General features: G+C 45.2%; 2 pseudogenes across 1 annotated transcript; both read left to right on the top strand.

Annotated features, from left to right (window-relative positions):
* Positions 1-115: 115 nt before the first annotated feature.
* LOC116537418 lies at positions 116-1,023 on the top strand (annotated as a pseudogene). The gene has a single exon (XR_004263122.1). The product of XR_004263122.1 is annotated as a 60S ribosomal protein L6 pseudogene (transcript).
* A 738-nt stretch (positions 1,024-1,761) lies between these two features.
* On the top strand, positions 1,762-8,680 carry LOC116537466 (annotated as a pseudogene).
* The last annotated feature ends 19,028 nt before the right edge of the window (positions 8,681-27,708 follow it).

Genomic DNA, 27,708 nt, shown 5'->3' on the forward strand with positions numbered 1-27,708 from the left:
AGAAAGAAAGAAAGAAAGAAAGAAAGAAAGAAAGAAAGAAAGAAAGAGAGAGAAAGGAAGGAAGGAAGAGAGAAAAGAAAGAGAGAAACAAAGAAGAAAGAAAGAAAGAAAAGAAAGAGAGAGAAGGCCTTAGTTCTCTTTCCCATCTTGCAAGATGGCGGGTGAAAAAGTTGAGAAGCCGGATACTAAAGAGAAGAAACCTGAAGCCAAGAAGGCTGATGCTGGTAGCAAAGTGAAAAAGGGTAACCTCAAGGCTAAAAAGCCCAAGAAGGGGAAGCCCCATTGCAGCCGCAATCCTGTTCTTGTCAGAGGAATTGGCAGGTTTTCCCCAACTGCCATGTATTCCAGAAAGGCCATGTACAAAAGGAAGTACTCAGCGGCTAAATCCAAGGTTGAAAAGAAAAAGAAGGAGAAGCTTCTTGCAACTGTTACAAAACCAGTTGGTGGTGACAAAAACGGCGGTACCCGGGTGGTTAAACTTCGCAAAATGCCTAGATATTATCCTACTGAAGACGTGCCTCGAAAGCTGTTGAGCCATGGCAAAAAACCCCTCAGTCAGCACATGAGAAAACTGCGAGCCAGCATCACCCCCGGGACCATTCTGATCATCCTCACTGGACGCCACAGGGGCAAGTGGGTGGTTTTCCTGAAGCAGCTGGCTAGTGGCTTATTGCTTGTGACTGGACCTCTGGTCCTCAATCGAGTTCCTCTGCGCAGAACGCACCAGAAATCTGTCATTGCCACCTCAGCCAAAATTGATATCAGCAATGTAAAAATCCCAAAACATCTTACTGATGCTTACTTCAAGAAGAAGAAGCTGCGAAAGCCCAGACACCAGGAAGGTGAGATCTTCGACACAGAAAAAGAGAAATACGAGATTACAGAGCAGCGCAAGATTGATCAGAAAGCTGTGGACTCACAAATTTTACCAAAAATCAAAGCTATTCCTCAGCTCCAGGGCTACCTGCGATCTGTATTTGCCCTGACAAATGGAATTTATCCTCACAAATTGGTATTTTAAATGTGTCCCGATAATCTAATTAAATAACTGATTACCTTTAAAAAAAAAAAAAAAAAAAGAGAGAGAGAAAAAAAAAAAAAAAGAGGGGGGGGGGGGAGGGAGGGAAGGAGGGAGGGAGGGAGGGAGGAAGGAAAGAGAGAGAAATCCTCCTGACTCAGGTTCAATATAATAAGCCTATTGAAAGGCTACCAATTGATTTTTAAGCACCATTCACAGTGCAGTCGAATCTCCACTAAGAGAGATAGCCCGCTGATACATTGCAGAAGTAGGGGAAGAGGGTACTTATGGCCACTGAAATATCATGTAATCTGCAATAATAATAGATCATATTTAAAATCTATGGCTTTAAAAAGCACTGTATTATCCATTCTCATTTGTTCCTCATAATAATCCTATGAGGCAAGCAGATGGGATGCATGTCTCTATTTTAGACTGGAGAATTGAAGTTCAGCGAGATTATGTGTTAGCTTAAGTTTCAGTGCCAGTGAGTGAATAGCGTAGTTTCTCCACATGAAATTCTCTGGTCCATATGGGAATTCAACCCTGGCCTCATTATTAGCAAGCTTTCGCCAGCTACTTACCTGACACAGCTATAAATATCGTTAATTCACTTTTCAAAGGGCTTTCCTCTTCTAATAGATGAAGTTCCAGTTAGCCTCCTACCCACCCCCTCTACTATGTCTGCCTCCTTTAATCAAGTATCTCCCTGGAAGGTGTAAATGCCTTTGCCTCGGGCAAGGATGCCTTTTCTGCAGCACCACGTGGAACTGCGAGCCAGCTTTGAAAGGAGGAGCCATATTTTTCTGCTGGCTGAGTGGAGATAACTTGCAAAGTTACTCAGGAAGGCATGTATGATATGGCTGGCTTAGAGTTAGAACTTGAGAAATGCCATTTTGTACAAGACAAAGCTATTTTCCAAAAATAAGTTGTAACGACTGCCCCATTCTCCTCGAAATAACTGCTGACCTCGGCTTCTGTAAAGTTGCTTGCCTTTACTTATCAGTAACTGCCAGAAGTGCTTGCCTTTGCTCATCAGAAAGTGCTGAAAAGTTGCTTGCCCTGCATCCCCTCACTCTCTTGGTCCTAAATCCAGGATGTGGTTTTTCAGCTTAAAACCCCCAGTCCCCCTGAGCTCGGAGCCATAGGTTGGAGAGACGTGAGTCCTCTGTGGTCGCCAGCATAATAAATGACCCTGCAATCTGACATACTTTTGTCTTGGTGCTAACTTTCTACGCTCGGTCCAGTACAACACATGGAAGTGTTTTGAGCGGGAAAATGTGATGTGACGTGATGACACGGTGTGTAAAGCAGTGAGCAATTGAAGAGAAAAGAGGGATAACTTATAATAATTACAACAATAACAGTCAATATCAGCTCTTCTTTTGTGCAGCTACCTAAAGTGTCCATGTCGTCACCATCAGATTTCCACCCTCTCATTTCTGCATGGCATTTGTCACCATCACACATTTGTGTTTGTTATTACCTCTTCCCACCTCTTATATTGAATATAAGATTCATAAAAGCACAAACTCTGTCTGGTGCACTGTTCTATTGGCAGATATTAAAACCATACCTGGGCCCAGAGTAAACAATAAATATTAGTTGAATGAATAAATGAATGAGCATTTTACTCTGTGCCAGGGGGTGGGCCAAGTATTTAACACAGTTTGGTTATATCGCTGAATCTTTATGCTAATCCAAAGACTTAAGATTTGTTGTCTGCATTTCACAAGTTCTTGTGGCCTAAGTGTGTAGTGAGGAGTTTGCAATCTGCATGTTATAAATTCACTAACGATTTCCTAGTCCCCAAATCCAAATTCCCCTTCTCAATGAAATTTTCCCTCATCATTCCAGCCTTGCTTCCACATTGGAGACTGTTGACCTTAAGGTTCCTCCTAGAAAATCTTTCTTGGATTCAACTCATTTGGTCATTCAATAAAAGTTATTTGAGCACCAACTATGTGCCTGTCACTATCCTATGTGCTGAAGGTGCAAAGCTTTGACGGCCAAGCAGGAACTGGCAGGGTCCCAGCGCAGTGATGCCGTTTTTCCCCCCAGCATTTCTTTTCAACCTCCTCCACAGGCTCCTCCCGATTCTCCCTCAATCCCCAAAATGAGAGCCTCCCTGAGGTCCAGCTGTAGATCTCTCTCTGTGTACATTTCCACTTGACATCTTAGCTACTATTCCCTGTTAAGCATGCACCTGTATAGAGATGCCTTCTTTTTTTCTATTTTGTCTTTTTTTCACTATTCAAAACAATAGTGCCTCATTAATATGTATCTCTAATGTTGATCTTTCCTCTAAGCTCCAAATCTGCATCTGTTTTCCACCAGGACAGGCCCCAGCCACCTTATCTCAAAGGACGCTTACAACTCAATAATAAGAAAACAGACAGTGTTACAGCTCTTTTAGAATTTGACTAAAAATATAAAAATTTTAAAAATGAAAACAATTATAAAGCAAGCAAAATATTTGAACAGATTTTTTACCAAAAAAGGTGTATGGGTGTATGGATGACAAGCACAAAAAAAGACGCTCATCATTTTTTTTTTTTAGACAGAATCTTACTCTCTAGCATGATCTCATCTCACTGCAACCTCTGGCTCTCAGGTTCAAGTGATTCTCAGACCTCAGCTTCCCAAGTAGCTGGGACTACAGACACACGCCACCACCCCCAGCTAATTTTTTGTATTTTTTTAGTAGAGATAGGTTTCACCATGTTGGCCATGGTGGTCTAGAACCTCTGACCTCATGTGATCCGCCCACCTCAGCTTCCCAAATTGCTGGAATTACAGACATGCCCGGCCTCCTCATTATTAATAATTAAGGAACATGGAATCAACCCAAATGCTCATCAATGATAGACTGGATAAAGAAAATGTGGTACGTATACACCATGGAATACTATGCAGCAATTATCCTCAGCAAATTAACACAGGAACAGTAAACCAAACACCGCATGCTCTCACTTATAAGTGGGCGCTGAACAATGAGAATATATGGGCACAGGGAGGGAAACAACACACACTGGGGCCTGCCGAGGGGGTGGGGGGAGGGAGAGCATCAGGAAAAACAGCTAATGCGTGTGGGGCTTAAAACCTAGGTATGGGTCAATAAGTGCAGCAAACCGCCGTGGCACACGTTTACCTAGGTACCAAACCTGTACGTCCTCACATGTATCCTGGAACTTAAAACGAAATTTAAAAATAATAATAATAATTAAGGAAGTACAAATTTAACCGCAATAAGATATCATTACACAATCCTTAGAAAGGCTACAATTAAAAAGACTGACCATACCGGAGTCTTGCTGCGTCTCCCAGGCTGGAGTGTAGTGGTGTGATCTTGGCTCACTGTAACTCCCGCCTCCCAGGTTCAATTGATTCTCCTCCCTCTGCCTCTTAATCAGCTGGGATTACAGACACATGCCACCATTCCTGGCTAATTGTTTTTGTAATTTTGTAGAGACAGGGTTTCACCAAGTTGGCCAGACTGGTCTTGAACTCCTGACCTCAAGTGATCCACCTGTGTCGGCCTCCCAAAGTGCTGGGATTATAGAAATTAGCCACCAGGCCCGGCCTTCGATGGGCACTTTCAAACACATTGCTGGTTAAAGTGCAAAATGTCAGGCCCCCTTTAAAAACACTCTGGAAGTTTATTTAAAGTCAAACATATACCTACTATACAATTCACACATTCATCTCTCTAAGCATATACCCAAGAGAAGGCCAAGAGCGGTGGCTCACACCTGTAATCCCAGCACTTTGGGAGGCCGAGGCAGGGGGATCACCAGAGGCCAGGAGTTCAAGACCAGCCTGGCCAGCATGGCAAAACCCGTGTCTACTAAAAATACATAGAAGTAGCCAGGCATGGTGGCGGGCACCTATAATCCCAGCTAGTTGGAAGGCTGAGGCAGGAGAATTGCTTGAACCTGGGAGGGGCAGAGGTAGCAGTGAGTCGAGATTAAGCCATTGCATTCCAGCCAGGGTAACAGAGCCAAACTCTGTCTCAAAAAAAAAAAAAAAGACTTGTATGCGAATGTTCACAACAGCTCTATTTGTGATAATAAAAAACTGGAAACAACCCAAATCTCCATGAAGAGGGAAATGGATAAGCAAATTGGATATCCATACAATGGAATATTACTTAGCAATAAAAAGGAACAAACTATTGAAACATACAACATGGATAAACTCCAAAATAATTACATTGGATAAAAGAAACCAGACAAAAAAAGATGATCCCATTTATGTAAAATTCTAGAAAAGATAAAATAATCTATGGCGAAAGAAAACAAATCAGTGGCTCCTGAAGAATTTAATAAGGGGAGAGAGAAAGGAATTCTAAAGGGGCATAAAGAAACTTCTGGGGCCGGGCGCGGTGGCTCAAGCCTGTAATCCCAGCACTTTGGGAGGCCGAGGCGGGTGGATCACGAGGTCAAGAGATCGAGACCATCCTGGTCAACATGGTGAAACCCCGTCTCTACTAAAACTACAAAAAATTAGCTGGGCATGGTGGCACGTGCCTGTAATCCCAGCTACTCAGGAGGCTGAGGCAGGAGAATTGCCTGAACCCGGGAAGCGGAGGTTGCGGTGAGCCGAGATCGCGCCATTGCACTCCAGACTGGGTAACAGGAGCGAAACTCCGTCTCAAAAAAAAAAAAAAAAAAAAAAAAAAAAAAAGACTTTTTTGGAAGCTATTAACATTTTTATTACATTGATTTTGGTGATAGTTTTACAGGTTTAAGCAAATGTCAGAACTCATCATTTTTTTTTTTTTTTTTTGAGACAGGATTTCACTTTGTCTCTCAGGCTAGAATGCAGTGGTGTGAGCTCAGTTCACTGCAGCCTTGACCTCCTAGAGTCAAGCCATCCTCCGATCTCAGCCCCTCAAGTCGCTGGGACTACAGGTGTGTGCCACCATATCTGGCTAATTTCTTGCATTTTTGGTAGAGATGAGGTTTTGCCACGTATCCCAGGCTGGTCTCGAATTCCTGAGCTCAAGCCATCCGCCCACCTTGGCCTCCCAAAGCACCAGGATTAAGGTGTAAGCCACCACACCCAGCCCCAGAACTCATCAAATTAAACACATTAAGTGTACAATGCTTATGTTATGACAAGTACACTTCAATAAAGCTGTTTTTAACAGCATGGAAAAAAACTATAATTTTAAATAAATGAAACATTTAAAAAGTTATATTTGGGCCTGGCACAGAGGCTCCCACCTGTAATCTCAGCACTTTGGGAGGCCACAGCAGGCGGATCACTTGAGGTCAGGAGTTCGAGACCAACCTGGGTAACATGGTGAAACTCCATCTATATTAAAAATACAAAAAATTGGGCAAAGCGTGGTGGCTCATGCCTGTAATCCAAGCACTTTGGAGGCCAAGGCGGGTGGATCACCTGAGGTCGGGAGTTCAAGACCAGCCTGACCAACATGGTGAAACCCCATCTTTAAATTAAAAAAAAGAAAAAATACAAAAATGCAAAAAATTAGCTGGGTGTGATGGCAAGCACCATAAGCCCAGCTCCTGGGGAGGCTGAGGCAGGAGAATCGCTTGAACCAGGGAGGTGAAGATTGCACCACTGCACTTAAGCCTGCGTGACAGAGCAGGACACTGTTTCAAAACAAAACAAACACAAATTTATTGGATTTATAAAAGTACAGTCGCTGGGACCAGAAGTGCGGGCGAGAGCGGGTCCCCGGGTCTGACAGGAGCAGCCTGCGGGCACTGCGTCAATAGTTGGTGGCAGGAGAGTGTCCGTAGCCTTGCCGCCCTGCCCGCCGTGGGCCTCCTATCTGACCCGGTGTGCCAACGCGTGCTCGCCCACCTCGAGCTGTGCCAAAACGCGCCATCGTGCGTGCTGACCTACCTGGCGGCCATCACCTGGCTCTTGGCTCTGGCTTTCCCGCCGCGGACCCAGCGCGCTTACATGTCGGAGAACGCCGTGGGCTCTGCCATGGTGGAGGGCAGTTCGCGGGTGGAGATCGTGCCCGGGCTTTTGCCTGGGACTTCGCTGCCCACCGCAGGAAGTTGGGGGCTCTGCCAGTGGCCTGGCTGGAACGGACAATGCAGTCAGTAGGGCTGGAGGTCTACACGCGGTTTCTCCCGGAGCTGCCCTTCCCAGATGAGACACATGAGCACTATATGGTGTCAGGCACCAAAGTGTATGGCATCCTATGGGCCCGCGTGCTGCCAGCACCGAGTCACTTGTGCTCACCGTGCCCTGTGGCTCTGACTCTACCAACAGTCAGGCTGTGGGGCTGCTGCTGGCACTGGCTGCCCACTTCTGGGAGCAGATTTACTAAGCCAAAGATACCATGTTCCTGGTAATGGAACATGACCTTCTGGGCACTGAGGCTTGGTTTGAAGCCTACCATGATGTAAATGTCACAGGTATGCAGTCGTCCCCCCTGCAGGGCTGAGCGGGGGCCATTCAGGCCACGGTGACCCTGGAGCTGAGCAGTGATGTGGTCACCAGCCTGCATGTGTCTGTGGAGGGGCTCAACAGGCAGCTGCCCAATCTAGACCTGCTCAATCTCTTCCAGACCTTCTGCGAGAAAGGGGACCTGCAGTGCACGCTTCAGGGCAAGCTACAGCCCCAGGACTATACGTTGTCATTGGACAGACCACTGCAATGCCTACAGATACTGTGGCTCATGGTTCTGGGGCAGACCTCAGGCCGCCCGCACGGCTCCCATGGCCTCTTCTGGTGCTACTGTGTGGAGGCCGTAACCCTGCATAGCATCAGTGGCTTCCGCCAGTACAAGTATGACCTGGTGGTAGTGGGCAGAGCTTTGGAGGGCATGCTCTGCAAGCTCAACCACCTCCTGCAGCGCCTGCACCAGTCCTTCTTCCTCTACCTGCTCACCACCTTCTCCCAGTTAGTTTCGGTCAGCCCCTAAGTGCCTGCCGCCAGCTTCTTGCTCCTGGTCCTTGGTCTCAAGGCTCTGGAACTATGGATGCAGCTGCATGAGGCCAGAGTGGGCCTTGAGAAGCCCTGGGGAGGGGGGCTGGCTCTGGCCCCAGTGTCCCCCTTTCCCCAGCACAGGGTGTGGGGCTGGCCTCAGTCGTGGCACCTCTGATGATCTCACAGGCCATGGGACTGGCTTTCGATGTCCTGCCAGTGCTGGACCAACATGTGGCCACCCAGCACTTCCCAGTGGCAGAGGCTGAGGTTGTAGTGCTGACACTGCTGGCGATTTACGCAGCTGGCCTGACCCAGCCCCACAACACCCATCAGGTGGTAAGCACACAGGCCCCAGACTGCGCTGGGTGGCGCTGAAGCTAGTAGCTCTGATCTACCTAATACTGCAGCTGGCCTGCATCGCCCTCACCAACTTCTTACTGGGCTTCCTGCTGGACACCACTATGGGAGGTGCTGCTGCCCTAGCTGAGCCTCATGGGCTGCGAACCCTCTATGCTGCCCTTCTAGTGCTGACTAGCCCAGACAGCCATGCTTCTTGGCAGCCTATTCCTGTGGCAGGAGCTGCAGGAGGTGCCACTGTCACTGGCTGCGAGCTGACAGCTCTTCCTGGCAGCACTGGCCCAGGGTGTGCTGCAGCACCATACCTACGGTGCCCTGCTCTTCCCACTGCTGTCCATGGGCCTCTACCCTTACTGGCTGCTTTTCTGGAATGTGCTCTTCTGGAAGTGAGAGCTTCCTGTCCAAGGCACCAGGCTGGGACAAAAACTCCACAAAGACCATATTCTGCCTCCTTCTAGGGAAATAAACAAGTGTCTGTTTCAGGAAAAAAAAAAAAAAAGGGCAGCTATCACATGTTTCCCTTTGCCCTATTGGTGTTTTTTAAATTGTGACATATTTATTTCCTAAAATGTCTTTATTTTTTCTCAAATATACTTTTATATTTGCTCTTTATAACAAAGTTAAACAATAAAAAGTTTAAAAGGGCCATGCCCAGGTGCAGTGGCTCACGCCTGTAGTACCAGCACCTTGGGAGGTTAAGGCAAGAGGATCACTTGAGCCTAGAAATTTGAGACAAGCCTGGGCAACAAAGTGAGATGCCATTTCTACAAAGAATAGAAAAATTAGCCAGGTGTGGCAGTGCACACCTTGTGGTCCCTCAAGGCTGGAGGATCCCTTGAGCCCAGGAGGCCAAGTCTGTAGTCACCCTCGTTTGCACCACTGCACTCCATCCTGGGCAACAGAGTGACACCCTCACTTAAAAAATAATAACAATAAAAATAAATAAAATAAAATTGTTGCAATAAATATCTGAGAAAGATAAATTGTGTTTGTGTGTGTGTGTATATATATCTTTGCACACTTTCCCTAATATTTTTAAGGTAAAAATTTAAACATAAAGTGCCAGTGAAACCACCCTTGCGAAAATTATAACTGAGAAAAACATCATGGTGAAAGGGACCTGAGCTAACTGACTCTATCTTACTTTCAACCTCCAAGCTGTCTTTGCTCATTCCTGGGCACAGACTGGACTAACTTTAACAGGAACTTGCTTTATAGTTTAACTCTGAAACAAGGATAATAACAACCCTTTCCCAAAACAAACCTCTTCTTGCCTGGGGAATAGACAGCATTTGCAGAACTAACAATTAACTACAAGATTAGAAATTGTGGTTTAGGAGTCATTCAGCTGAAGGTTGCAAGGTTCTGAACCTCCCTAAGTTGCTCCTGGGGATAACATTGCTTTTGTAAAGCTTAAGATCAGTGCTTGAGGTGTTTTCTATATTCTGCACTCAGTGGATCAGCTGGCACCACTCATATAGATAAACTGCCTCATCCAGTCTTGCGGCCCCCAGCTAGGAACTGACTCAGCACAAGAGGTCAGCTTTGACTTCCTATGATTTCATCTCAATGCAACCAATCGGCACTCCCCACTTTCTGACCCCTTACCCGCCAAATTATCCTTAAAAACCCCAGTCCCCAAGTTTTCGGGAAGATTGATTTGAGTAATATCTGCATCTCCCATCCGGTGTGACCAGCCTCCCATCAATCAAATTCTGTCTTTACTGCAATGCCATGGTCTTTATTTGTGCAGCAGGCAGGAAGAACCTGTCAGATGATTACGATGGGTCAAAGGATATGCACTTAAAGTGTTTATAGATGCTTCCAAGTTTTCCCCAAAAATGGCTGCACTAATTTATGCCCTTTTCTGCCTTACTTCTATGTCAACATTGAAAATTATTTGCCAGTATATGAAGGAGGAGGAGGAGGAAAAGAAGGAAAAAATATTGCCAATATGATACAGAGAAACAGTAACCTGCTTCATTTTACATTTCTTTATTCAAAATATTTAATCTTTCATATTTTTCATACATAATGGGGCTTATTTTTTTTCTTTTTTGAGCTGCCTGTTCATATTCTTTGCTCTTTTTCTACAGAGTTGTTTGTATGTTTCTTGTTGATTTTAGGAGCACTTCATCTTTTATTTTTTTTTCAAGATGGAGTCTAGCTCTGTCACTCAGGCTGAGTGCAGTGGCACAATCTAGGCTCACTGCAACCTCCACCTCCCAGGTTCAAGCAACTCTTCTGCCTCAGCCTCCCAAGTAGCTGGGACTACAAGCGTGTGCCATCATGCCTGGATAATTTTTGAATTTTTAGTAGAGATGAGGCTTCACCATATTGGCCAGGCTGGTCTCAAACTCCTGACCTTGTGATCTGCCCACCTCAGCCTCCCAAAGTGCTGGGATTACAGGTGTGAGCCACCACATCCCGTCAGTTTTTCTTTTAACTTTTCCTTTTAATGTGTGCTATTGGTCACAGGAAGGACTTAGTGGCAGTGTGACTCTATCAGTGTAAGAATCCCCCACTTGCAGAAAAACTGAAAATGTGTAGATACTAATGAGGCTGGTGAGAAGCAAAGCCATCCTCACGAAGCAAAGAATTACAGTTATTTTCCTGCTCTAAATAATGTACTTATCATTTAGGGAAGTCTACAGAATCCTAATGTTAAATAGAGAAACTCCTGAGAATATTTAACTGATATTCACATTATATCTCAGAATTCTGAATGAAATTTCTTAGAGCTTATTCAACCAAGGGAATTGAAAAAGAAGGCACTCACGCTCTCGCCACCAGCTCTACCCACTTTCTTGACCCATTGTAGGCACTGCTAATTGATCACTCTTTCTTCCAGAGCCCAGATGCGGTCTAAAAAGTTTTCTCTATGCATCAGTACGGTAAGCTATTACAACAGATTGGCATTGGCACGTAAGACAAAACCTGTCTTGCCATCCTGGTTCTAGCCCAATATTTCATATTTAGAGGAAGAAATGAAGGGTCAGGTTGAGACTGTGACTTACACAGCAAGTTAATTGTAAAGCCACAGCTCAAAAGCAGCCTCCTGCTGCTCAGTCTAGTGCAACTTCCATGGCATTACTATGACCTGCCACCACCAGAAGTGGCCCTTCATAGAATATGTGGTAAGGTCCCTTACAAGGAGTAAATGACACATAAAAATATTTTAGTTACAACACATATGTCAATGGCATCCTGATACGGTTAAAGCTGGGTTAGGAAGGGTCTTGCTGGGCAATCGCTGGGGATGCCAATCTGTGCGGGGCCCTGAAACACACTGACAAATATGGGGAAGCAGAGAGCTTACCTCAGGGAAAGCTCTGTATGGAATTAAAGGAAATATGGAATAAAGAGGTTGCAGAAGGAGTGAGGAAGAAGAGTTACCTCAAGGAGCAGCCCCAGTACCAATATGGAGTCACTAAAATGCTAGTCTGATGAACTTTTCTTTTGCAGAGTGGAGCAATAATAAATTATTGGGGGCCAGAAGTAGTGGCTCACACCTGTAATCCCAACACTTTGAGAGGCTGAGGCAGGAAGATCACTTGAGGCCAGGAGCTTGAGACCAGCCTGGGCAATATAGGGAGACCCCATCTCTGCAAAAATTTTAAATATTACCTAGGAATAGTGGCACATGCTGGTAGTCATAGCTACTTGGGAAGCTGAGGAGTGCTTGATCCCAGGACCTGGAGTTTACAGTGATCATAGTTCAAGCTGTGGTCACTCCAAGGCACTCTAGCCTGGGTGACAGAATGAGACTCTGTCTCTTAAAAAAATAAATAAATCAGTGGGAATAATAAAGGAGAAACTAAAGGTTTACAAAAGCTAGCCTCCTCCTCCATCCTTCCCCATGCATACACCACTTTCTCTCTCAACTGACATTCACAAGTATCTAAGGACTATCAATTTAGAGTCTCGCCACATTATTAATCTACTCTGAGCACCAAATTGTTAGTTCTCAGCCGGCACTTGCACGTCTCCAACCAGCTTTATTTGCTCCCATCCTAAAGTCTTTCATCTTGCCTCCCTTAAAAAGGCTTCCTGGGCCGGGTGCAGTGGCTCACACCTGTAATCCCAGCACTTTGGGAGGGCGAAGCAGGTGGATCATGAGGTCAGGCGTTTGAGACCAGCCTGGCCAACATGGTAAAATCCCATCTCTACTCAAAATACAAAAATTAGCCAGGCATAAGTGGATGCCTGTAATCTCAGCTACTCGAGAGGCTGAGTGGGGAGAATCGCTTGAACCTGGGAAGTAGAGGTTGCAGTAAGCCAAGATCATGCCTTTGCACTCCAGCCTGAGTGACAGAGTGAGACTCCGTTTAAAAAAAAAAAAAAAAGCCTTCCTGGACGGCTGCCTTGCCCATGCTACCTATTTCTTTTCTTCTTTATCATCTGAACCCTGACTAGGCCCTGGGAACATGCCAGCTGCTATTGGCAAGCATCTCTCTATGAAAGTAAAACCTGCTTCTTCTTCCAGGCATAAACTGTGCCTCTTCCTCTTTCATGTATCATGTAGCACCTAATTAACACAATCTTGTTCAAAAAGTATTTATTTATTAAATGGCAAAAAGAATATTATGGTAACTTGTGGGCTTGATTTTCAAAGGATCCATGGAGACGTTGGAAGCAGGCTTCAAGGCCTATCTGATTTCCTCCTCTGCTATTTATAAAAGGATTCTCCTTAGAGAGGCTTTTTTTTTTTTTTTTGAGATGGAGTCTCACTCTGTCACCCAAGCTAGAGTGCAGTGGGGCACTCTCAGCTCCCTGCAACCCCTGCCTCCCAGGTTCAAGTGATTCTCATGCCTCAGCCTCCTGAGTAGCTGTGATTATAGGCATGCACCACCATGCCTAGCTAATTTTTGTATTTTAGTTGAGATGGGGTTTCACCAATGTTGACCAATCTGGTCTCCAACTCCTGACCTCAAGCCACGAGCCTGCGTCGGCCTCCCAAAGTGCTAGGATTACAGGCATGAGCCACCGCACCCAGCCAAAATGCATCACTTTGAATTGTTGCTATGGTTTGAATGCATCCCCCAAAGCTCATGTTTTGGAAACAAAATTCCCATTGCAGCAGTGTTGACAGGTGGGAATTTACAGAGGTAATTAGATTATGAGAGCCCCTCATTAATGAATTATCGCTGATATGGTTGGAGTGGTTTCCTGATAAAAGAGCGAGTTTAGCCCCTTTCCCCATGTCTCTCTCCCTTTCATCTCCCTCCCTCTCCTTAATTCCCCATCTCCCTCCCTCTCTTGCTCTTCTGCCACGTCATAGAATGACGTAACAAGAAGAACCTCATCAGATGCCTGCACCTTGCTATTTGTCTTCCCAGCCTTCAGAACTGCAAAAATTTTCTTTTCTTTTATTTTCTTTACTTTTTTTTGTTGTTGTTGTTGTTGTTTTTGAGACAGGGTATCCTTCTGTCACCCAGGCCGGAATAGTGCAGTGGCGCAATCATGGCTCACTGCAGCCTCGACCTTCTGGGCTCAACCAATCTGCCCGCCTCAGCCTCCTGAGCAGCTGGGACTATAGGCATGTGCCATCATGCCCACCTAATTTTTGTATTTTTTTGTAGAGAGTGGGTTTCACTGCATTGCCCAGGTTGGTCGCAAACTCCTGGGCCCAAGTGATCTGCCTGCTTTAGCCTTCCAAAGTGCTGGGACTACAGGTGTAAGCCACCCCATGGATAAATTTCTTTATAAATTATCCAATTAGTGGTATTCTGCTGTAGCAACACAAAATGCACTAAAACAATCGCCTTAGCTGTTTTTATTTTGCAACAATTCCCATTTAATCACAGTATTATGGATGTGTAACATGTAATTCTACCTCCCTCATGCCTAAGGCTAATAACAGTTTGTGGTGAGGCCCAAATGGAATTTATTTATCCTCTATCATGAAGGCTGAAATAGGGAAGAAAGGTAAGAAAGAAATAAAAGTGGGGCAGAAATAAGGGAAAGATGGGGTGATTGCTGATGTGAGTTCACTGATAAATGCTAATCTTTATTTAGAAGATTGGCTCTGGCCAGGCGCAGTGGCTCATGCCTGTAATTCCAGCACTTTGGGAGGGTGAGGCAGGCAGATCACTGAGGTCAGGATCACTTAGAGCAAGCCTAGCCAAAATGGTGAAACCTTGTCTCTACTACTTGTGTACACACACACACACACACACACACACACAGAGATAGATACAAATAGATAGATATATATAGATATACAGAAGAGTGGCTCTTAACTGCAAGGAGATTTTGCACCCCCAGGTAGGTTGCCAAATTATAGGTAATATACCCATTGCATTCACACATACTAAAGATTATTCGGGCCAGGCACAGTGGCTCATGACTGTAATCCCAGCACTTTGGGAGACTAAGGTAGATGATAACTTGAGGTCAGGAGTTCAAGACCAGCCTGGACAACCTGGTAAAACCCTGTCTTTACTAAAAATACAAAAATTAGCTGGGCATGGTGGTGCACGTCTGTAATCCCAGGTACTCGGGAGGCTGAGGCAGGAGAATCACTTGAACCCAGGAGGCGGAGGTCGCAGTGAACTGAGATGGCGCCACTTCACTCCAGCCCAGGAGACAGAGTGAGACTCCGTCTCAAAAAAAAAATAAAAAAAAAGAGATTATTCATTATTTCACTAAAATTCAAATTTAAGTAGGCATCTTGAAATTTTTTTTTTTTTTTTTTGAGACAGTCTCTCTCTGCCGCCAGGCGCCAGGCTGGAGTGCAGTGGCACAATCTTGGCTCACTGCAACCTCCGCCTCCTGGGTTCAAGCAATTCTCCTGCCTCAGCCTCCTGAGTAGCTGGGACTACAGACGCATGCCACCACGCCCAGCTAATTTTTATTTTATAGTAGAGACAGGGTTTCACTATGCTGGCCAGGATGGTCTCGATCTCTTGAACTCGTGACCCGCCCACCTTGGCCTCCCAAAGTGCTGGGATTACAGGCGTGAGCCACCGTGCCCGGCCTCATCTTGAATTTTTATTTGCTAAATTTGGCAACCCTAACCCAGGAGACATGTGGCAATTTCTGAAGACATTATTTTTTGTCACAACTTGGTAGTGCTACTGGCATCTACTAGGTAGAGGCCAAGAATGCTGCTAAACATTCTTCAATGCACAGGGCAGGCCACTTACAGCAAAGAATTATCTGGTTAAAAATATTAATAGTGCGACCATTTGAGAAGCCTGACTTATCAAGATGATTTTATCATTACAAAGAACCTAGTATCACTAAAATATCACAGTAGGAAAACAGTACTCATGTATATATGTAGGCACATATATTCTCCCACTCCGCCCCGCAAAAACATGTTTGGTAAGTTTCTGTCTTTTAAATCTACAAGCTATTATGAACTGGAGTTTTATAACAGTGATTTCCACAACCCCAGGGAGATATGATAAAATTCAGATCACGTTCTGAGGAGAAAGAAACTCAGAAATACTAAGTGATTTTCCAGGATCCCACAGAGCCCTGAGGAAAATAGAGTTAAAACTCACAACTGCTAAACACATTGCTCATTCCAATAAAGCCGGCCTGTCTGCACCTTGACTGCTCAACTCTCACCACACTTGGAATAGGACGACTGCAAAAGGTTTTAGTTTTCAAAAGGAGATCAAAAGTTTTCACAGCTGATTAGCATCCAGAAAGCACAGCCTCCTTTAACCTTGAGATGCAAATAGCCCAAGATTGTCAAGGGATCTGAGAGCTGGAGGATTTGATGGAAGATCAAATTCCTGACATTTCCAGGGCAATTAGTTTCACATGCAAAGTCACAGGAAGGTGCTGCCCGTTCTCCACAGCAGTAAAGCTGTAATAAGACTCCACTTTACAAATTTGGACTAACTGGCCTGCACCCACCCAGCAGAGTTCATGATCATCATCGCCATTTTACAGAACAGAGAAGGTGGGTAGAAATCTGTTTATTCCACCACTAGGCACAGGCCACTTGAATATTTCCCACTTCAGAGCCCTATACATAAACTCCAGGTACAGAAGATTGGGATAATTCTGCTAATTATTCAGACCAGCAGGAAAGAAAGGTCTGGAATTAAGTGAGATCTCTTTGCTGGTGCCCCTTAAAATTTCACTTGAAGGTAAGTCTTGGCTTCAAAAAGGCTTAAAATGGCTCAGCACTTTTATCTGAAGGTTAAGGAAACCAGGGAGGAAGTTGCTGTCAATTTCAGCCAGGACTTTGGAGCCTGAGCTAAATTGATTTTGAAAGATTTGATCGCTGAACCACTTTCCTTGAGCCGACAGCCCAGGCTGGAGCCACGGCTGACTTCTCCAGACGTGCCATGGAGGTCAAGTTCCAGCCAGGTGGCCAAGCGCATTTGGTAACTCAAATGTAGCCTCTTGTCACAATGGATTTTCCACTTGCAAGTATACAGTTGTACGTGTCTTTTATCATTGCCCCAGCTCTCTGAAGGACACCACGTCAGCATCCTCTGGAGCCATTCAATGGCTTGGGACTCTCCCATCCATTGGAAGGGTCTGCTTGACTGAAAAGGTATATGACAACCCCAGACTCTCCAGGACCTTGGTCAGAGGCATTTGAACCAGAGTGACTCCATCTTGAATAGGAGCTGGGTAAAATAAGGCTAAGTAAGACCCACTGGGCCACCTTCCCAGGAGGTTAGGTATTCTAAGTCACAGGATAAGACAGGAGGTCAACACAAGATACAAGTTACAAAGATTTTGCTGATAAAACAGCACATGATAAGAAGCCCGCCAAAACCCATCAAAACCAGCCACCAAAAGATGGCCACGAAAGTGACCTCTGGTCAACCTCACTACTCATTATACACCAATTATAATACATTAGCATGGTAAAAGACGCTCCCACCAGCGCCATGACAGTTTACAGATGCCACGGCAACATCAAGAAGTTACCCTACATGGTCTAAAATGGGGAGGAACCCTTAGTTCCAAGTGTAAGGCTGGTTGCCTCCCCAGGAGGCTGCACACACCCACCTCTGCACCCGGCACCAGGCTCTGCATTCGGCACCTAGCTCTGCCACATGGCTCCCCTGGAAGGCTCTGGCTAATGCAACCCTGGCCGGCTTTCGCACTGGAAAACCCGCCCAACAACCTGGCAACCAATAACAGCCCACCCCGTCTCAATCCTGCTCCCCTGGACCCAATCAGAGCACCCAGCTGTTGCTCATTCCTCCTAGCCATAACCCGCCCCCCCCTCCCCCGCCCAGGAAATCAGCGCAACTTCTCTGGCCCCCTTTCCCCAGACCAGAGAACCTCGCCCAGGAGCTGAATAAATTGGCATTTAATTTTCTTATACTGGCCTCAGTTTCCTCATTTTAAACTCGGCAATGACCCTTATACCAAGAATTACCCACCCCTTTTCAAAAAAATTCATGAATAATCCACCCCTTGTTTGGCATATAATTTAATCAAGAAATAAGCATAAAAATGGGCAACCAGCAGCCCTTGGGGCTGCTCAGCCTATAAAGTAGCCATTTTTTTATTCCTTTACTTTCTTACTAATCTTGATTTCACTTTACTCTATGGACTTGCCCCGAATTCTTTCTTGTGCCAGGTCCAAGAACCCTCTCCTGGGGTCTGGATCTGGACCCCTCTCCAGTGACTTTCGCCTTGATAGTCCCCATTCTCTGGCACTGAGGAGGCTTTATATTATTTGAACTGGTAGCCTGCTTTCAAAGTGGCCAAAGGATACTGGTTGCAAAGCCTTGCCCTGAGAGAATGTGGCCACCCCAAAATGCTGGGGAAATCCTTGCTGGCAGGACCAACTCCTGACAGAACAGCTCTGCACTGGCTTCCCCACCCTTCTGGCCTTTCCCTAACCTTTCCTGGAAAAGGTGGGGCTGATAACAGGTAGTCCAAAGCCAACAAAGCTCTCTGCCCCCTTTAGGTCTCTGGAGCCTTTGTAACAATAAGGTGTGGTCGTTGAGAGCAAGGCTCTAGTCTCTGCCACTTTACTAGCTTTGTGGCCTCTCACAAAGTTATTTTTTAACCCCAGTTTCCTCATCTATGAACGTGGGATCATGATACTTAGATGGTGCAGAGTTGCAAGAAACAATAAATTAGCCACTGGGACATGGTAAGGGCTCAATAAATATGACACTTAAATAGCAGTAGTAGTGTGGGTTTCTCTTCTCTAAGTCTTGGGTGAATTCAAGCCCTCAGACCTATTCTATGACACCCACAAAAATAAATACAAAAAAACAAAAAGAAAAGGAAACATGAAAAAACGAACTTCAAATTGCCTCATTCTCTTATTTGCTCTTGGTTGCGTTCTAAAACCTCTATCTCCAGCCAGTTTCAGTGTGCTTTTGCTGCCCTGTTTTTACCAGAAATCTACACCATCCCATTGACCTTGGCTCAGAAGGCCCTCCCACATGCACCCTGGCACACCACATTTAAATCCTGCCGCCCATTATATCAAACTCCCACTACCTCTGCGGCTTTGGTCAGCAGACACATTGGACCGGCCCTGGGCAATGGCAGATCACACTGCTCCCTTCAAAGGATGATTTGAGGAGGGCAAGAAGAACATGCACTTCCAAGGATCTCCCCACTGGTCTGCTGCAGAGCCTTTCTTTTGTCCTTACTGGCCTAAATGCCCAGTGTGAAACCTCCAGTTCATGCAACATTGTCCCTCACCAGCTACTACAGAAATGTTCATTTATCACATGGGCAGCAAAGGAAAGCCGCTTCTCTTCCTAGGGAACCAGTAAGCCATCAATTCCCCAAAATTGGTCAGATTGGTGCATTGAAAAGGGAGCCAGGTGAAGGAACTGGGCTGTGAGATGGGGAAGTTTTGTTTTGTTTTGTTTTGAGACAGAGTCTCGCTCTGCTACCCAGGCTAGAGTGCAGTGGTGCGATCTCAGCTCACTGCAACCTCTGCCTCCGGGTTTCAAGCAATTCTCCCACCTCAGCCTTCTGAATAGCTGGGACTACAGGCATACACCACCATGCCCAGCTATTTTTTTGTATTTTTAGTAGAGACAGGGTTTCACTGTGTTAGCCAGGATGGTCTCGATCTCTTGGCTTCGTGATCCGCCCGCCTCAGCCTCCCAAAGCGCTGGGATTACAGGCATGAGCCACCCTGTCTGGCTGAGATTGGGAAGTTTTGATGGGACCACAGGGAGAAAACATTTTACTGCATGAAAATCAAGCAGCTCTGGGAACCATAATTATTGGGGGAAGAATGACGGCTCAACAGCCAGGAGCTTAGAAGGTAAGATGCCCAAGGTTTTAGGGCAGAGCCAGGGAAGGTCGACTTCTCCCACCTCCCCTTCGCGTTACCCAGGCCCTGCCTTCCAGAACCAGAAGGCAGCAGCTGTCTGGCTGGATATGCATATTCACAGCGGCTGCAGACAGAGAGGCGTGAATATTTTAAACCTACTGTTTTCTGTTTTTGTCATGAGCTTGAAAACTTTTGCAGCCAGATTGTGGAAGGCAGGACGTTTGGAGAAAAAAATCATTACCTTCTTGGGCTTAAAAAGCCATAAACTTTTTTCACCTGCAGGGACTGTGGGGTAATTGATATCCAGGAAAAGGGGTAGGAAATACTCCAGGTGACGTTTTTATCATGCCCTTGTGGTGGGTCACCTTATACGGAAAAAGAACCAAGGGTAGAAAGAACAATAGTAAATGCAGACAGAACAAAGCTTTTAAAGTTTCTCCAGTTCTAAAGTCATTACTTTAGGTTAGCTGAAGCACTTGAAGTATCAAATATAATTTTTATTGACTTCCACCAATGCCATTAACATTTGGCATATACCTCCCCAATACTTCCATACCTAAAAAGGAAAAGAAAATACGGCAGGCAGATATATTAGAATAACAACCCTCCTCAACTCCCAAAATCTCAGTGGCTTGAGAGATAAAAGTACCTCTGAAGGAAATTAAAATATTTTAACCCATCTGGGCACAGTGGCTCCTATTTTCAAAGTGGCCAAAGAGCAGGGCAGGAAAGTGCCCAGCTAGTCAGCACTTTGGGGGGCCAAGGCAGGAGGATCACTTGAATTCGAGAGTTCAAGACCAGACTGGGCAACATAGTGAGACCCTGTCTCTATGGAAAAAATATATGTGTGTGTGTGTGTGTGTGTGTGTGTGTGTGTGTGTGTAAAACATATTTTACCCCAATTATATTTCTATGGCATATTTTGAAATGGCTGTAGCTTGGCCATCCTGACAGAAGTGAACTTGCAGAGCTGTCTTAAGTTAGGAAATTTTGAATCTGTATGGAGTCTCCATTAATGCAGCCAGTCCTCCCCTCTCTGTCCCTTTCCGCAGATCCAGAAGAGATTGAGAGTCTGACACCTTTAAATGTCTAAAAAGTCGGGAGGCTGAGGCAGGACAATCTCATGAACCCAGGAGGCGGAGGTTGCAGTGAGCAGAGATTATGCCACTGCATGCCAGCCTGGGCAACAGAGCAAGATTCCATCTCAAAAAAAAAAAAAAAAAAAAAAGTCTAAAAAGAAACCTTTATCATCTATTCTCTCTGACGGAGGCTTCATCTACATAACAAGGTCACCTTTGCTAGCCAAGCCTCTACTTCCTCTTCTATAAACTTTTTTACCAGAATCTGAGCCCTTATTATTTCTGTAACCTCAAAATGGCATATATATTTCCATGACTCATTGCAAAGTTGGGTCTTCATTCTGAAGGCTCCTGTGTATATACATTAATTTGTCCAGCCTGACCAACATGGTGAAACCCTGTCTCTACTAAAAAATACAAAAGTGAGCTGGGAGTGGTGGCAAGTGCCTGTAATCCCAGTTATTTGGAAGGCTGAGGCAGGAGAATTGCTTGAACCTGGGGGGTGGAGGTTGCAGTGAGCCAAGATTGTGCCACTGCACTCCAGCCTGGGCAACAGAGTGAGACCCTGCCTCTAAATAAACAAATGTGTATGCCTTTTTTCCTATTAGCCAATCCACCTCATATCAGTGATTTTTACCAAACCTTTAGAGGGCCAAGGGTCTATGGCCTTTCCCTTTCACTTCTTCAAAGTCCATGTAGGATGCCATCACGTGGATTCTTCCAGCAGATTCTCTACATGGAATCAGACAATAAGGGAGAAAGATGGAGCATAAAGAAGGATCTCCTGCACTTAACCAGACATGACTCAACATTGAAACCACCTGCATAAAAATTATACCAGTGAGAGAATTATGGCAGTGGGGGAGATCTCATTTAGCCAAGCCCCCTCTTGCCTTTAGCCTTCAAGCTACCCTTAATTATTCCTGGACTTAAGCCAAGCTGACTTGGGAGACGTTTCAGTTTATAGTTTAAATGATAATAGCCCTTCCCCAAAACTCAACTGCCTTTGTAAAACTAATGAGAGACCACCAGGCTAGGAGGATAGAGAAGCCTGAATTCTGCTAAGGTATAGACATGAATGATTGCTGCTATTATTTCAGAGGTGAAAAGATATGCACCTTCCCCAATTACTCCTGCAAATAACATCACTATTGTAGAACCTAGGATTGACCTTTTGAAAGGTCTTTTCTGGTTTTCACTTGTCTGTCACTGATGGCTCCATCTAGACCTGCCAACCATTCTTGTGGCCCCACCCAGAAGCATCTCAGCACACAGGAGGACCATTTTCCACACCCCAATGATTGCATCCCCAACCAATCAGCAACAAGCACCAATTGCCTAGCCACCACCCCCACCCCTTCCCCAAAACCACCTTTAAAAAACTCCTAACCTCGAAGCTTTGGGGGAGATTGATTTGAATAATAAAACCCTGGTCTCCCGTTCAGCCAGCTCTGCATGAATTAAACTCTTTGTCCATTGCAATTTCCCTGCCTTGATAAACCAGCTCCATCTGGGTAGTGGGCAAGAAGAACCCATTGAGCTGTTACATCATCATTGCAGCTTACATTACATTGGGGGTAACTACTCTGTGGCCCAAACTTAATGCAGAGGGGCTGGAAAAACAGTCCAGCTGTGTGCTGAAAATGGCTCGGTGAAAAGAAAATGGATTTGCAAGCACCTGGTCTCTCCCACAGCAAGTGACATTAACTTTGTCAGCTAGTCAGTTTCACATTTGGTTTTTCTCTTCATTGGCACAATATATAGTGCAGACATGGCTGGACTGAGCAAGATTGATGTTCGCAGGAGCCAGATAAATCATCTTCCTCTAGATTGGCAGGTCTTTGGCAGTTTGCTGTCACTTTTTATTTCCTGACCGTAGCAGATACCGCTAATTAATCATGACACTCCTTCCCTATAACTGTAGTCACAGTCACATAATCCTTCTCAGTACAGAGCTATGGACATTCAAAACCAATGGATCAAAGTCAGTATGCAAAAAAAACCTATTGGCATCCCCATTCTCTTTACCCCTTACATTTTGTAGATGAGGAAACTGAAACCTAAGGAAGTAGAATAATTTTAGTATTGACAAAGTTATGGTGAGTTCCTACTGTACACCAGACACTCTGCTATGCCCAGACATTGTTACTTTAAACAAGATACAAGCCTTCCTTTGGGAAGTTTAGGGAGAAAAGGAAGTCTGCGATTGTTAGAGTAGGCAGTTAGGCAGACATGAGCAGGGCAGGAGAGTGCCCAGCCCTTCATCCAGGAATATCAGGCGGCCATCAGGTGATGGTGAGGCAGTTGTTAAACTGTTTCTCTAAAGTACTCATTGGTTGCAGCTGGTGCCAGGGAACGGCAGTCTCGCAATACATACAAAACACCTGAAGCTGGCGATTAGCAGCTTCCCCTGATAAGATCTCAGGAGTTGGGCAAGTGGGCTCAAGTATGTGCACTAAGAGGCAAAAGGGTGGAGTTTAACTGGTGTATGACCTTCCTCTAGGAACACTCACTGGTAAGGAAGAATGCCTCAAGTGAGCAAGTGCACAACTTCGGTAAACACATTGAGCATGAGGCCCCTCCCAAGTGCTGGCAGGCCACTGTGTGTGTGGACAGCCTACCCCTGGGGAAGAATCAGAGAAGAGGCACAAGACCCCAGAAGCACGCCAGTATATAAAACTCTAAGTCAAAGGTCAGACCGTGGACTTGAATCTCTCAAGTTGCTCTTTTGGCCCTCTTCCAAGCGTACTGCACTTCCTTTTGTTCCTGCTCTAAATTTTTTAAATAAACTTTCACTCCTGCTCTAAAACTTGCCATGGTCTCTCCCTCTGCCTTGTGATCCTTGGTCAAATTCTATCTTCTGAGGAGGCAAGAAGTGATGTTGCTGCAGCCCTGTATGGGTTCGCTGCTGCTAATAAGATGAGTGGACAGAAAATTACAATATAGTATATAACAAGTGGAAAGAAGAATGAAGGTAAGATGCTATGAGAGAACATTGAAACTACCTTTGCAGAAATTATAATGGTGAGAATATTATGACAGTGACGAAGATCTGACCTAACTGACTCCATCTTGCCTCTCATCTCCCAGCTGTGCTTGTTCATTCCTGTGCGTAAGCCAAACTAACTTTGGGAGAAACTTAGTTTATAGTTTAACTCTGAAACAAAGATGATTAACCACCCTTTTCTGAAACAAGCCCCCTTCTTGCCTGGGGACCAGACTGTCTTTGTAGGACTAACAAATTAACCACAAGATTAGAAATTATGGTTTAAGATTCATGCAGCCAGAGGCCACAACATTCCAAACCTCCCTAATTGCTCCCGGGGATAACAGCACTATTGTAAAACCTACGATCAGTGCTCTAGATGCTTTTCAGACCCTGCATTTTGATGCACCAGATGGCGCCACCCCGACCAGCAAAGCGACTCATCTGGCCTTGGGACTTCTACTCAAAAACTGACTCAGCACCAGAGAACAGCTTCAGCTTTCTAGGATTTTTGTCTCCCATCCAATCAATCAGCACTCCCCACTCCCTGGCCCCCTACCCACCAAATTATCCTCTAAAATCCCCAGTCTCTGAATCGTCCGGGAGACTGATTTGAGTAATAATAAAACTCTGGTCTCCCATTCAACTCTATGTGAATTAAACTCTTTCTATATTGCAATTCCTGACTTGATAAATTGTCTGTATCTGGGCAGTGGCAAATGAACCTGTTCGGTAGCTACATGACAGTGGTAAATAAAAAGAATTACTTTGATCCTGATAAGGAACACTTTATTCAAAAGACTACTGTTAATGGGGTTTTGCAGTAGGGGAGGGAGATTGGGCACAATTCCAAATACGACCAAAAAAATAAATAAATAAATAAATTAAAAGGGGGGATTTTGGCTAAGAAGCAGGGCAGAGGCATGAATGGATAGAAAATTACTAAGAGGGTAAGATAATTCTTCCTAAATTAACCTAACAGGATTCTTGCTAAAGGCAGGTCAGGGTGATCAGATACAGAGGGTGAGGATTCTCTATAAACTTACTGTCTTAGTTCATTTTATGTTGCTATAACAGGATGCTACAGACTGGGTCAATTATAAACAAAAGAAATAGCTGGGTGCAGTGGCTCACACCTGTAATCCCAGCACTTTGGGAAACTGAGGCAGGAAGATTGCTTGAGCCTAGGAGTTCAAGACTAGCCTGAGTAACATAGTGAGACCTTGTCTCTACTAAAAATAAAAAATTACTAGGCATTGTGGTACATACCTGTGGTCCCAGCTACTCAGGTGTCTGAGGCAGGAGGATCACTGGAGCCCAAGAGTTCAAGGCTTCAGTGAGCCATGATCATGCCACTGCACTCCAGCCTGGGTGACAGAGCAAGACCCTGTCTCAAAAAAAGTTAAAAAAGAAAAGAAATATTTCTTACAATACTGGAGGCTGGGAAGTCCAAGGTCAAGGGGCCCACATCTGGGGAGGGCCTTCTTGCTGCATGATCCCATGGCAGAAGGTGAAAGGAAAGAGATTATAAGTGAGAAACAGCAAGAAGAGGCTGAACTCACTTTCTTTTTTTTTTTATTTTTTTTTGATGCGGGTTTTCTCTTGTCGCCCAGGCTGGAGGAGTGTGATGACTTGCTGCAACCTCTGCCTCCCAGGTTCAAGCAATTCTCCTGCCTCAGCCTCCCAAGTAGCTGGGATTACAGGTGCCCACCATAACGCCCGGCTAAATTTTTTTATTTTTAATAGAGATAAGGTTTCACCATGTTGGGCAAGCTGGTCTCAAACCTCTGACCTCAGGTGATCCGCCCACCTCAGCCTCACAAAGTGCTGGGATTACAGGCATGAGCCACCACACCCAGCCTGAGCTTACTTTTTAAATAAATTCATTCTCATGATAACAAAAGCACTCCTGTGATAACAGCATTAATCCATGCACGAGGGTGAAGCTCTTATTAGGCCCCATCTCCCAGCACTGTTGCATTCACGGGGATTATTTCCAACACATGAACTTTTGGGGACATATTCAAACCACTGTACTGACTTAACATCACTCTAAAACTGAGTAATGTGAATCCACAAGCATGGACACTAAAGCTCAACACCTACAGGATTTAGAGGAGCCTGACTAGAGTTAGGTCCAGGAGGGATCTTTTGCCAGTAGTGACAGCTAACCTAGTCATGGTGAGAGAGAAGCAAAACTTGCTGGGAGAAGACACATCTATGCTGAGCCATAGCACATGAATACACTTTAGCCAAGCAGAGTGTGAAACTGGAAGATAAGAGCATCTCAGCCAGAGGAATCTACCTGTTCAAAGGCCAAAAGGTGAAAATAAGGATGGCACACAAAGAAAACGACGAGAAATGTAGCCTGGCTAGAGCCCAGTGTACAGAGATAGAATTAAGGGTGTATTAATTAGCTATTGCTGTATAACAAACCATGGCAAAACTCAGTGGCTTAAAATAATAACAGCATTATTGTTGCTCATGAGACTATGGGTCAGTTGAGCAGTTCTTGTTTCAGTTAGGCTCATTCATGCATTGGCAGTCAGCTGAGTCCTGGGCAGGCAGCCCTTTCTTCATGCCTAGGCATCAGCTAGCTGTAGACAGGTCTAGGATAGCCTTGGCTGTGATGACTGGGCTGTCTTCCAAATCAGCTCCCATTCTCCAGCAGACTGGCATGGCCTGTCCACATGGTGGTGGCAGGGTTTCAAGACAGAGTAGAAATACTCCAGACCTCTTGAGGCCTAGGCCCAGAATTGACACAGGGCCACTTCCAGTGTATTTGATGAACGAAAGCAAGTCACATAGCCATCCTAGAGTCAAGGGGCAGAGAAACAGACTCCACCCCTTGATGAGAGAAGTTGCACAATCTTTTTGTAAATCATGTGAACACAAGGAGGGAGAATTTGCGTGGATTTTTTTTTTTGGCCCCCAAATCAATCTACTGTAGAGAGAGAGCAATGGCAAGAAGTCAACCAAGAGAGACAGGTGAAATCATGAAAAGTCTTATTTGCCAAACTCAGGAGTTGGAGAGGAGATAGGGAGCCATGGAAGAGTGACATGATCAGACAGGAACTCTAGACAGGCGTTGCTTTAACCCAAAAGGTAGTTGATCAGCCTGGACAGCATAGTAAGATACCATCTCAACAAAAAATATAAATTAAAAACATAGCCAGATGTGGTGGTGTGTACCAGTGGTCCCAGCTACTTAGGACGCTGAAACAAGGCAGGAAGATGGCTTAAGCACAGGAGTTTGAGTCTGCAGCAAGCTAGATAGTGCCACTGACCTTCAGTCTGGGTGACAGAACAAGACTTTGTCTCTAAAATAAAAAAGACAGTTGATAAAGGCCTGGATAATGGCAGGAGAGATGGAATTCAGTCATTGGGCTCAAGAGCACCATGGAGGAAACTGCTGTAGGGTTGAAAGGAGGGAAACGCCTCAGGTTGCACAGCTGGTGAGCGGCAGAGGTAGATTAAAGCAAAGTCTTCCACATCCCAATCTGATATCACTGCCATTCCTCTTCTGGGTGCAGTATTTTAAGTTCAGGGATCTTTCCGTTCCACCCCTATTAGTTGCAATGTTCCCCTGGCCGTTTTCTGAATCTTTCACCCGGAAACAGACACACCAAGGCCATTCTAAGACGTTAGCCTCATGGAGATATAAAGTCTAGTTTTACCACAGCTAACAGTCAGAGACCTAAAGCCTTTAGAGATAAGGAAATAACAATAGACACTAATAACTAGCATGTCTACCTGGTGTGGCTTGGAGAATCGTTAACCATTGTTAGATAAACAAATCATGGCTGTTAGTCACCTAGGACCATGCTTCTCAGGGTTGTTTATGTGAGAAGGAGCTCAGTTGCAAATCAACACCTGTCATTAGGAGTCTGTCATCCATTCTTTTGACTTTCAACTTAGGCCTTGTGTTTGAAGCCAGTTTGTTCACTCTGCCCACAGCATCTTAACTCTTCGGCACCTCCTCCCAGCCAGCTGTCTGTGTGCCTCGGTTCAACTTCAACTGCTCTGTTGAATGACTTCTCCAGAGTTCCTCACAGTGAATCGCATGTATGCCAAATAAATATTGCCTGTATTCTATCTGATCATTGCAAACACACCT

The sequence above is a fragment of the Sapajus apella genome, unplaced genomic scaffold (genome assembly GCF_009761245.1).
Source record: "Sapajus apella isolate SASKATOON/1434 unplaced genomic scaffold, GSC_monkey_1.0 scaffold110, whole genome shotgun sequence".
In the NCBI taxonomy this organism is placed as follows: Eukaryota; Metazoa; Chordata; class Mammalia; order Primates; family Cebidae; genus Sapajus; species Sapajus apella.